The sequence below is a fragment of the Haliotis rubra genome, unplaced genomic scaffold (assembly GCF_003918875.1).
Source record: "Haliotis rubra isolate DU_JTF1 unplaced genomic scaffold, ASM391887v1 Scf681, whole genome shotgun sequence".
Lineage (NCBI taxonomy): Eukaryota > Metazoa > Mollusca > Gastropoda > Lepetellida > Haliotidae > Haliotis > Haliotis rubra.
The window spans coordinates 189,353-202,382 of NW_025767392.1; positions in this window are offsets into that span (position 1 = coordinate 189,353).

Sequence of the window (13,030 nt, forward strand, 5' to 3'; positions counted from 1 at the left end):
TTCAAACTTCTATAGACAAAGCCTTTACTGTTGTGTCTCTGAGTCCACAAGATGGCGTCAAAGTCAGTTCTTTGTATGGCCACCATTGGCAGCAATTACTGCTCGGCACCGTCTCGGCACAGATTGGATAAAGTTGACGAAGTAGCTATTATCATTGCAGGCGACTTCAATTTCCATTTTGACAACAAGGATAACCATGAACACTAAAGGAATAATTAATCTCCTTGAAGTCCACAACTGTGTAAACTTGTGTCCGAGGCAAGCCACAGAGGTGGACACACTCTGACTGGATAGTTACCCGTACTTCAGACGCGTGTGTGTCAGTTGTGTACCTGTATAGGATCTACAGCTCTCTGACCATTTCCATATCTTTGTGAGCATGGACCTCTCAATACCCAGTCCAAATGTGAAGATTACTCGCTGTAGGAACATGGGCTTTCTGTATATGGATACTTTTAAAGACAATTTGGTAAACTAAGACCTTATACTTAGCCACCATCTGATGCTGAGTGTCTCGTTCTGCTATACAATAGAGTTCTATCTGAGCTGCTATATAGACAAACATGCACCAGTTAAGGACAGAGTCATACCAGTCACTAAAACATCTGCTTGGGACTTCACACCTGAAGTTCGACAAGCGAAAAAAGACTAGAGGAAAGCAGAACGCAGATGGAAAACAATCTTTCCTGGAGATTCATCGCCAAATGTATATTTCAGCCCAAAATCACTCAACAACGGTCATCAGACAAATCAACATCTCAATTCTAAGATTGAAGCCAACGAGTCAAGTCCAAAGTTGCTGTTCAAACTTTTGTTCAGTATCTTGAGTAAACACTTTGAATCGACACTTCCGACATCTGATGACAATGAAGTAATAGCACAGACATTTTCGGATTATTTCTACAAAAAGATCCAAGAACATTCAGGACAAGATTTTGTCTTCTGCGGCTGTGAATGAAGCTGATATTCCTCCAAAAATGTTTGATGGCACGCCTCTTACTCATATTGATAGTTTCACTGATATTTACCAACATTAGTTATGATTATTAACTCTTCTACTTCATCTGGTTATGTCCCAAGTGTACTCAAGTCAGCTCTAGTTAGGCCACATCTGAAGAAATCAAGCCTTGATTAGGAGGATCCAAAAAAACTACAGGCCTGTTTCAAACTTAGCATTTAGATGCAAACTCATTGAACGTGCAGTCTCCAGTCGTCTCATGGGCAACCTTTCCTGGCATAACCTATATGAGGTGTTCCTATCAGCCTGCAGAGCACACCACAGCACAGAGACGGCTCTGCTGAAGATCCCCAATGACCTACGATGTGGTATTGACACAGGAAAAGTGGCCCTGCTCACATTACTTGGCCTAAGCAGTGCCTTTGACACGATTGATCACCAGAAACTCCTCAAAAGACTTGATACAGAACTTGGATTCAGCTTTATCCTGGCTGGCATCTTATCTACAGGACAGGACTCAAACCGTTGTTGTTGGTGAGTCTGTGTCAACCGCATCTAGGCTTGAGTGCGGAGTCCCTCAAGGATCCGTGCTTGGTCCGATCCTCTTCACCCTCTATACTCTTCCACTTGGCTCTGTTGTAGCAAACCTTAATCTTGACCACTTCTACGCAGATGACATGCAGCTGTGGAAGTTATTTCAACCAAACACAGAGTCAGCTATAGAGCGTCTCTCTGTCAGACATCAGACTGTTGCCAGAAGATATTCATTGATGTCATCAAATGCCTTGAAATTAAATTAAGAGAAAACACAGTCCATTCTTCTGGGACAGGCTGGAAAACGTAAGCAGTGTGACATTACTAGTGTGTGTGTCTGTGGAGCAACCATTCCTCTTTCTTCCACTGTCAAGGGTCTGGGTGTTGTCATCGATCAAGATCTAAGTATGACAGTACACGTCAAGTATGTTACTAAAACTTGCTACTCCCATCTCCACAATATCAGCAAGGCCAGACCGTTCTTACCAAAGATGCCTCAAAAACTCTCTGCCTCAGCCTAGTCACATCTCGTATGGACTACTGTAACAGCCTTTTGGCCGGATCTCCATCTTGTGTCACTGACCAACTCCAATGCATACAGAATTTAGCTGCTCGCATTACCTCCCAGATCACCAGAAAAAAGCACATCACACCAACTCTAAAGGACCTTCATTGGCTGCCCGTGAAACAAAGAATCTCCTTCAAACTATTATGTCTCGCATACCAGTGCATGACTAACACGGCTCCAGTCTAACTCTCAGATCTTCTTCAGGCTTATGCACCATCTAGATCTCTCAGATCAGGGAATCAACACCTTCTTGTTATCCCCAAAGTCAAACAAGCTAAATATGGACACCGTGTCTTCTCCTATCCTGCTGATTAATTTTTTTCTTTTTTTTTCAAAGATTATAACCATTTTAGAAAGTTATTCCATCTGATGACTTGAAAATTATTTCAAGGGATTTAATTGAGAGAGTGTGAAGCAGAAAATAATGTTTTCGCCCCATCATTTCATTATATTCTTATCTATTTTCAAAGAACTCAAGCGTAATAATAAGAAATTGATAAATCATAATCTGATATTGACATACAACATTTTGAAATAAGGACTGCTCCCTTACTGACAGTCTCACCAAACAAAAATAAACATCTCTTCTTTTTTGTTTCATACATAACTGTTCTTTAATAACTTGAGTTACATTGAGTTGATGAAATGAAGCAATCATATACTTACAAAATGCACAAAACCTACACCTGCTTAAATTCGTCTGCTAGCTGCCATTTTGAGAGAGGGAGTGTTCATTATATATATTTTTTTAATTAAAAAAATTATATTTTGGGGTTTTCTTTTAATAAAATATTTCATGAAATAGAAAAACACACTTGGATAAAGTTAATAACCTCAAACTTTAAATATTCAACTCTCCCATTATGACCTTCTGACCTTTTAGCAACCTTTTCCACAACCACTTTGTACAGTGCTCAAAAGTACTATTTGCACCATATTTCAACTTGGAACCAAACTTTTTATTTAACTAGCATGTCTGATGAATACAAAAAACACAATGTCTTGCTTTCATCACAAAACTTCCACGGGACTTGAATGCTGTACCCATCCTACCAGACTAGTCAAGGAGCTTATGGGATTCCGTGGAAGTTTTTTGATGAAAGCAAATCATATGTTCTTTTGTGTTTATATGTTAAAGGAGTTTAAAAAAATGTTTGGTTCCAATCTGAATATTGATGCGAAAGCTATTTTTAGCTCAAAATCCAAGATGGCCACCAAAATTTAACCGTGAACTGAAAAAAGTTGCAAAAACACGGAACAAAACAATGGTTTTAATATCAAATACCATGCATATTTGGTTACGGAATATATTTCTCATATGCTGTAAGTCACCAGATCTTCTCAGTTTGATTTTAGTCTTAAATTTACATTAAGAAGTCAGTTTTAGCTCTAAAAGTTATAATGATGAATAAAACCCCCATTTCTCCACAAGGCATATATTTTGTATAGAACTAGTACAATATGAAAAAGGAATATACTTTTTACCCTGTTTATCAACTATAGAAGAGGTCTTTACATGAAACTGCGACCCATAAATATGCTCTTCAAAAAAAAGAAACGCACAAGCCATTTTTTAGACTGACTGAGTTTAGTTTTACGCCGCTTTTAGCAATATTCCAGCAACATCACGGCGGGGGACACCTGAAATGGGCTTCACACATTGTACCCATGTGGGATTCGAACCCGGCCTTCAGCGTGACGAGCGGACGCTTTAACCACTAGGCTACCCCACCGCCCCCATTTTTAGAAGAATTTCTTGCATTAGTATAAGAGCTATTATTTCATGTAATCCCAATGGTTAAAAGGTGAAAATTCAAACTTCTATAGACAAAGCCTTTACTGTTGTGTCTCTGAGTCCACAAGATGGCGTCAAAGTCAGTTCTTTGTATGGCCACCATTGGCAGCAATTACTGCTCGGCACCGTCTCGGCACAGATTGGATAAGTTGACGAAGTAGCTATTATCATTGCAGGCGACTTCAATTTCCATTTTGACAACAAGGATAACCATGAACACTAAAGGAATAATTAATCTCCTTGAAGTCCACAACTGTGTAAACTTGTGTCCGAGGCAAGCCACAGAGGTGGACACACTCTGACTGGATAGTTACCCGTACTTCAGACGCGTGTGTCAGTTGTGTACCTGTATAGGATCTACAGCTCTCTGACCATTTCCATATCTTTGTGAGCATGGACCTCTCAATACCCAGTCCAAATGTGAAGATTACTCGCTGTAGGAACATGGGCTTTCTGTATATGGATACTTTTAAAGACAATTTGGTAAACTAAGACCTTATACTTAGCCACCATCTGATGCTGAGTGTCTCGTTCTGCTATACAATAGAGTTCTATCTGAGCTGCTATATAGACAAACATGCACCAGTTAAGGACAGAGTCATACCAGTCACTAAAACATCTGCTTGGGACTTCACACCTGAAGTTCGACAAGCGAAAAAAGACTAGAGGAAAGCAGAACGCAGATGGAAAACAATCTTTCCTGGAGATTCATCGCCAAATGTATATTTCAGCCCAAAATCACTCAACAACGGTCATCAGACAAATCAACATCTCAATTCTAAGATTGAAGCCAACGAGTCAAGTCCAAAGTTGCTGTTCAAACTTTTGTTCAGTATCTTGAGTAAACACTTTGAATCGACACTTCCGACATCTGATGACAATGAAGTAATAGCACAGACATTTTCGGATTATTTCTACAAAAGATCCAAGAACATTCAGGACAAGATTTTTTGTCTTCTGCGGCTGTGAATGAAGCTGATATTCCTCCAAAAATGTTTGATGGCACGCCTCTTACTCATATTGATAGTTTCACTGATATTTACCAACATTAGTTATGATTATTAACTCTTCTACTTCATCTGGTTATGTCCCAAGTGTACTCAAGTCAGCTCTAGTTAGGCCACATCTGAAGAAATCAAGCCTTGATTAGGAGGATCCAAAAAACTACAGGCCTGTTTCAAACTTAGCATTTAGATGCAAACTCATTGAACGTGCAGTCTCCAGTCGTCTCATGGGCAACCTTTCCTGGCATAACCTATATGAGGTGTTCCTATCAGCCTGCAGAGCACACCACAGCACAGAGACGGCTCTGCTGAAGATCCCCAATGACCTACGATGTGGTATTGACACAGGAAAAGTGGCCCTGCTCACATTACTTGGCCTAAGCAGTGCCTTTGACACGATTGATCACCAGAAACTCCTCAAAAGACTTGATACAGAACTTGGATTCAGCTTTATCCTGGCTGGCATCTTATCTACAGGACAGGACTCAAACCGTTGTTGTTGGTGAGTCTGTGTCAACCGCATCTAGGCTTGAGTGCGGAGTCCCTCAAGGATCCGTGCTTGGTCCGATCCTCTTCACCCTCTATACTCTTCCACTTGGCTCTGTTGTAGCAAACCTTAATCTTGACCACTTCTACGCAGATGACATGCAGCTGTGGAAGTTATTTCAACCAAACACAGAGTCAGCTATAGAGCGTCTCTCTGTCAGACATCAGACTGTTGCCAGAAGATATTCATTGATGTCATCAAATGCCTTGAAATTAAATTAAGAGAAAACACAGTCCATTCTTCTGGGACAGGCTGGAAAACGTAAGCAGTGTGACATTACTAGTGTGTGTGTCTGTGGAGCAACCATTCCTCTTTCTTCCACTGTCAAGGGTCTGGGTGTTGTCATCGATCAAGATCTAAGTATGACAGTACACGTCAAGTATGTTACTAAAACTTGCTACTCCCATCTCCACAATATCAGCAAGGCCAGACCGTTCTTACCAAAGATGCCTCAAAACTCTCTGCCTCAGCCTAGTCACATCTCGTATGGACTACTGTAACAGCCTTTTGGCCGGATCTCCATCTTGTGTCACTGACCAACTCCAATGCATACAGAATTTAGCTGCTCGCATTACCTCCCAGATCACCAGAAAAAAGCACATCACACCAACTCTAAAGGACCTTCATTGGCTGCCCGTGAAACAAAGAATCTCCTTCAAACTATTATGTCTCGCATACCAGTGCATGACTAACACGGCTCCAGTCTAACTCTCAGATCTTCTTCAGGCTTATGCACCATCTAGATCTCTCAGATCAGGGAATCAACACCTTCTTGTTATCCCCAAAGTCAAACAAGCTAAATATGGACACCGTGTCTTCTCCTATCCTGCTGATTAATTTTTCTATCTTTTTTTTCAAAGATTATAACCATTTTAGAAAGTTATTCCATCTGATGACTTGAAAATTATTTCAAGGATTTAATTGAGAGAGTGTGAAGCAGAAAATAATGTTTTCGCCCCATCATTTCATTATATTCTTATCTATTTTCAAAGAACTCAAGCGTAATAATAAGAAATTGATAAATCATAATCTGATATTGACATACAACATTTTGAAATAAGGACTGCTCCCTTACTGACAGTCTCACCAAACAAAAATAAACATCTCTTTTTTGTTTCATACATAACTGTTCTTTAATAACTTGAGTTACATTGAGTTGATGAAATGAAGCAATCATATACTTACAAAATGCACAAAACCTACACCTGCTTAAATTCGTCTGCTAGCTGCCATTTTGAGAGAGGGAGTGTTCATTATATATATTTTTTTAATTAAAAAAATTATATTTTGGGGTTTTCTTTTAATAAAATATTTCATGAAATAGAAAAACACACTTGGATAAAGTTAATAACCTCAAACTTTAAATATTCAACTCTCCCATTATGACCTTCTGACCTTTTAGCAACCTTTTCCACAACCACTTTGTACAGTGCTCAAAAGTACTATTTGCACCATATTTCAACTTGGAACCAAACTTTTTATTTAACTAGCATGTCTGATGAATACAAAAAACACAATGTCTTGCTTTCATCACAAAACTTCCACGGGACTTGAATGCTGTACCCATCCTACCAGACTAATCCACATGTATGGCAGAAGGGATTACCTCATTGTTTCAATCGTCATCTTTCCTCTGTCGAGCATTATTCCAGCAGCTGCACCCTTCTTGTGTCTACATTTCAGAGCTTCAGTCAACCATACTCTTTGAAAGAATGTCATGCGACTCTTGTCCATAAGCTGTTTCATCAGGGTTGTAATACTCAAGGCCCCAGTAAAGCTTTCAAAAAGGTATATGGTAGCCACATGGGTGATATTTCTGAATATTACGAAACAGTGAACAAAACAGTGTCCTGTGCAATTACCTAGTTTGACCTACACCGGACGTTCCCGAGATTTCATGTAAACAGTTGACTTGCCTTTGCATGTGTTTGAAACGGTTGCCACGCTGGGGCAAGATACGCTCAATCTCCTCACGAACACTGTGTGTCATCACTGCTTGATAGTGTTTTATGAACTCGTGCTCATGATATGATCGGTATCGTTAATTCGATTTGAAGTATAGTTTATCATGATTATGGAATCGGTTTTGTCGCTTTAATTCAAAATTTGTAAGTTCGGGGTGGAATACAGAAGGTAACCAGAAACGTGATTTCACTCGGTTTAATTGTCGTCAGTATATTGACTTAAACTGCACTTATATCCGGCTTGAGTGGTGAGTCAGGATGGGTTTTTCTCCAGCAGCAGAGATACCACACCAACAAGTGTATTAGCAGGTAACTGCCTACTGTACATGGTGTGTGGTATAGATGTTTGAACTGAGACATCTTGCACGTCGTTTAAGGAATGAGTTGACATTTGCAGCATAAACAACTCTTCCTTCTTTCATTACTCAGTGTCTTGTTAACATTAGGTCATTATATGCTGTGTGTACCACCTGCTGGAATATCTGCTTGCCTGTCGTGGTATGACGTATGTAACACTAGACAAACGCTTAGTTTCTGAATATATATAATTTTGATGGTATCACATAAAGCCATCGAAATTGAAAAGGAGCCCCAGTCAGATGAACCCTAAACTTGCATATTTTAGGGCTTAAGCATTGGAGGGAGGGCTAGGCAGCAGGGAAATAATTCAGGGACTGTCGGACAGGCTGATGTAACGCCTGCTGGAATACCTGCTTGATGGTCACTGTATGACGTATGTAGCACCTGCTGGAATATCTGCTTGACGGTCACTATATGACGTATGTAGCACCTGCTGAAATATCTGCTTGACGGTCACTATATGACGTATGTAGCACCTGCTGTGGAATATCTGCTTGATGGTCACTGTATGACGTATGTAGCACCTGCTGGAATATCTACTTGATGGTCACTGTATGACGTATGTAACACCTGCTGGAATATCTACTTGATGGTCACTGTATGACGTATGTAGCACCTGCTGGAATATCTACTTGATGGTCACTGTATGACGTATGCAACACCTGCTGGAATATCTACTTGATGGTCACTGTATGACGTATGTAACACCTGCTGGAATATCTACTTGATGGTAACTGTATGACGTACATAACGCCTGCTGGAATATCTACTTGATGGTCACTGTATGACGTACGTAACGCCTGCTGGAATATCTACTTGATGGTCACTGTATGACGTATGCAACACCTGCTGGAATATCTACTTGATGGTCACTGTATGACGTATGCAACACCTGCTGGAATATCTACTTGATGGTCGCTGTATGACGTATGTATCACCTGCTGGAATATCTACTTGATGGTCACCGTATGACGTATGTAGCACCTCCTGGAATATCTACTTGATGGTCACTGTATGACGTATGCAACACCTGCTGGAATATCTACTTGATGGTCACTGTATGACGTATGTATCACCTGCTGGAGTATCTACTTGATGGTCACTGTATGACGTATGTAGCACCTGCTGGAATATCTACTTGATGGTCACTGTATGACGTATGTAACGCCTGCTGGAATATCTACTTGATGGTCACTGTATGACGTATGTAACACCTGCTGGAATATCTACTTGATGGTCACTGTATGACGTATGTAGCACCTGCTGGAATATCTACTTGATGGTCACTGTATGACGTATGCAACACCTGCTGGAATATCTACTTGATGGTCACTGTATGACGTATGTATCACCTGCTGGAATATCTAATTGATGGTCACTGTATGACGTACGTAACGCCTGCTGGAATATCTACTTGATGGTCACTGTATGACGTATGCAACACCTGCTGGAATATCTACTTGATGGTCACTGTATGACGTATGTGCAACACCTGCTGGAATATCTACTTGATGGTCGCTGTATGACGTATGTATCACCTGCTGGAATATCTACTTGATGGTCACCGTATGACGTATGTAGCACCTCCTGGAATATCTACTTGATGGTCACTGTATGACGTATGCAACACCTGCTGGAATATCTACTTGATGGTCACTGTATGACGTATGTATCACCTGCTGGAATATCTACTTGATGGTCACTGTATGACGTATGTAGCACCTGCTGGAATATCTACTTGATGGTCACTGTATGACGTATGTAACACCTGCTGGAATATCTACTTGATGGTCACTGTATGACGTATGTAACACCTGCTGGAATATCTACTTGATGGTCACTGTATGACGTATGTATCACCTGCTGGAATATCTACTTGATGGTCACTGTATGACGTATGCAACACCTGCTGGAATATCTACTTGATGGTCACTGTATGACGTATGTATCACCTGCTGGAATGATGGTCTACTTGATGGTCACTGTATGACGTATGTAGCACCTGCTGGAATATCTACTTGATGGTCACTGTATGACGTATGCAACACCTGCTGGAATATCTACTTGATGGTCACTGTATGACGTATGTAGCACCTGCTTTAATATCTACTTGATGGTCACTGTATGACGTATGTAGCACCTGCTGGAATAACTACTTGATGGTCACTGACGTATGACGTATGTAGCACCTGCTGGAATATCTACTTGATGGTCACTGTATGACGTATGTAACACCTGCTGGAATATCTACTTGATGGTCACTGTATGACGTATGTAGCACCTGCTGGAATATCTACTTGATGGTCACTGTATGACGTATGTATGCAACACCTGCTGGAATATCTACTTGATGGTCACTGATGGTCACTGTATGACGTATGTAGCAATATCTAATTGATGGTTTAATATCTACTTGATGGTCACTGTATCACGTATGACGTATGTAGCACCTGCTGGAATATCTACTTGATGGTCACTGTATGACGTATGTAGCACCTGCTGGAATATCTACTTGATGGTCACTGTATGACGTATGTAGCACCTGCTGGAATATCTACTTGATGGTCACTGTATGACGTATGTAACACCTGCTGGAATATCTACTTGATGGTCACTGTATGACGTATGTAGCACCTGCTGGAATATCTACTTGATGGTCACTGTATGACGTATGCAACACCTGCTGGAATATCTACTTGATGGTCACTGTATGACGTATGTAGCACCTGCTGGAATATCTACTTGATGGTCACTGTATGACGTATGCAACACCTGCTGGAATATCTACTTGATGGTCACTGTATGACGTATGTAGCACCTGCTGGAATATCTACTTGATGGTCACTGTATGACGTATGTAGCACCTGCTGGAATATCTACTTGATGGTCACTGTATGACGTATGCAACACCTGCTGGAATATCTACTTGATGGTCACTGTATGACGTATGTAGCACCTGCTGGAATATCTACTTGATGGTCACTGTATGACGTATGTAGCACCTGCTGGAATATCTACTTGACGGTCACTATATGACGTATGTATCACCTGCTGGAAAATATCTGCTTTACAGTCACTATATGACGAGTGTAGCACCTGCTGGAATATGTGAAATTCGTAACTGTCCACATGATGAACTCCCTTTTCAAGAGGTTATTAAAAGCATGCATCATTATTTGGCTGAAATTTCATCATACACACTGTTATCTGATCTATTATATACTGAACAACATTAGAAACGCACCACCCATATAGTACGAAATACCCCCCGCCAGACTGAAATGTACCTGAGCATCGTCGGTTTATTTTAGTGTGGTGCGTTTCTAATGTTGTTCAGAATAGTTTGGAAGTAAAACGAAAATACATGTAAGGACGCGTCAACGGGTACAATTTGGGCAGAGGACCTATCAGGATTCCGTATTCGTAGTAATTGTAATGTCTATGCCACTCAAAAGAACAGAGGGCCATAATTATCATTACAATGACATAAATTATTGTCCTTTGAAAACACAGGGTCGTCTTTAACGTCTTCAGAAAAGTAGTTGTTGGGTGTAAAGAGTTGCCTCCCTTACCGTGCTTGTGTCACCGTGCTTTCCTTGGCTCCATTCATTCCCCTAAGACAGGTTTTCCAATAAGCTGCGTTCATGTTGTTTATAATAGTTTCCTTCATCGTTAAAGAAGTTTCTCCAGTAAGGCTGAAGAAGAGTAGTCAGTGTATTGTACATTCGGTGGAATGTTCTCAGACCTTTGTGACTTATATCTGTTTCAATTTACCTTCCTGTATATTCTCCCAATGAAAATACACAGGGGAGACGTTTTAGCTACTGATCGCCATCCGATTGCGTTCTTTTTCCAGATCCAAAAGACAACCGAACATACCTTTAAAAATAGGCCTCTGTTCACCCGGCATTGAATGGGTACCCTGCAGGACGAAATGATAATCTGTTGTGACCCTCACCGGCCGGTTGGTTCGTATAATCCCCAAGGAGTTGAGAATGACAAGCCTGTTTCACATTGATCCAGTGACACGGGTAATAAAGGTACACGATTGTAGCATACACAAATACTGAGTATAGCATCCTTATTAGTTTCATGGAATTATTGTATAAAACATCAGTTCTCTCAAAGAGATATGATATCAAATATGTGTAATATTTTCAGATGACGTCATATGCTCACCTTGGACAGTGGTTGCTGATGCTAGGTGTTCCATAAAACAACGATGACGCTGGCATTAGGAAACACAAGACTATGGATGTCAGTTTTCATGAAATTAATCAGTGAAATAGTTATGACATTTAGGCCTTGAATTTCAGAACGCATTCAAAGACTATGATGTAACTTGTAGCCTGTGATTCATACTTTTTATTTCAACTGAATTTATGTATTTTCACTTTCCTCGGTTTGAATATGTCATGACATGTTTGTTACAGCTGTAACGGGTCTGATCATCTGGAGCGTGGCGCTGTACATCTAACATACAGCAATACTTCTCACGTACATCGGTATGTCCCGAACATTACAGTGAGCATTGTGTACTAGCCTGGGGCACTTTCACTTTAAGCTTTACAATGTTCCATAAAGTGGTGTGCTCTCATGCATGTGATAAATGTCTACTATTTAAGAGAGCCACATAACTTTGAATATTCATGAGATTGATTCTTATATAACGTTATGTATCTGATGTACTGCATTTAGTGACGTTTCGGTGTAGATTATTGACTGTTAATCAAAGGTTCCTAACAACGGAATTCTATAGAACTAAGTCACATTGTTTCGTAGAGAGTGTGTGTGTGTGTGTGTGTGTGTGTGTGTGTGTGTTCATTCATACGGGTCGTTTCGATACATGTTCTAACACCTAAAGCTCTTTCATTAATGTTATCATAATTGCACAATCCCATCCCACATATAGTATCCTTTCATCTTTTCCTTCGCAGACTGACGACATTACTTATATCCATGGCGGGCGACCATCAAACGACAGGTTTGCAAAGGAAATCGGCTGCCGTCACGGAGGAAGCCAGTATTAAAAGATATCCGTGTTCTTAACGTTTTGGACTAATGTCCACTATTATACACAGATAGATATGTGGGACCGGCCCCACAGATAGCTACTGTTTTTGCATTTAAATCGCCATCATGTATATGTCTTGGACAACCAGAGTACCGTGTTACAGTGACAGTGAGTGAGTGAGTGAGCTTGGTTTTACGCCGCTTTTAGCAATAGTCCAGCAATATCACGGCGGGGGGACGCCAGGAATGGCCTTCACACATTGTACCAATGTGGGGAAACGAACCAG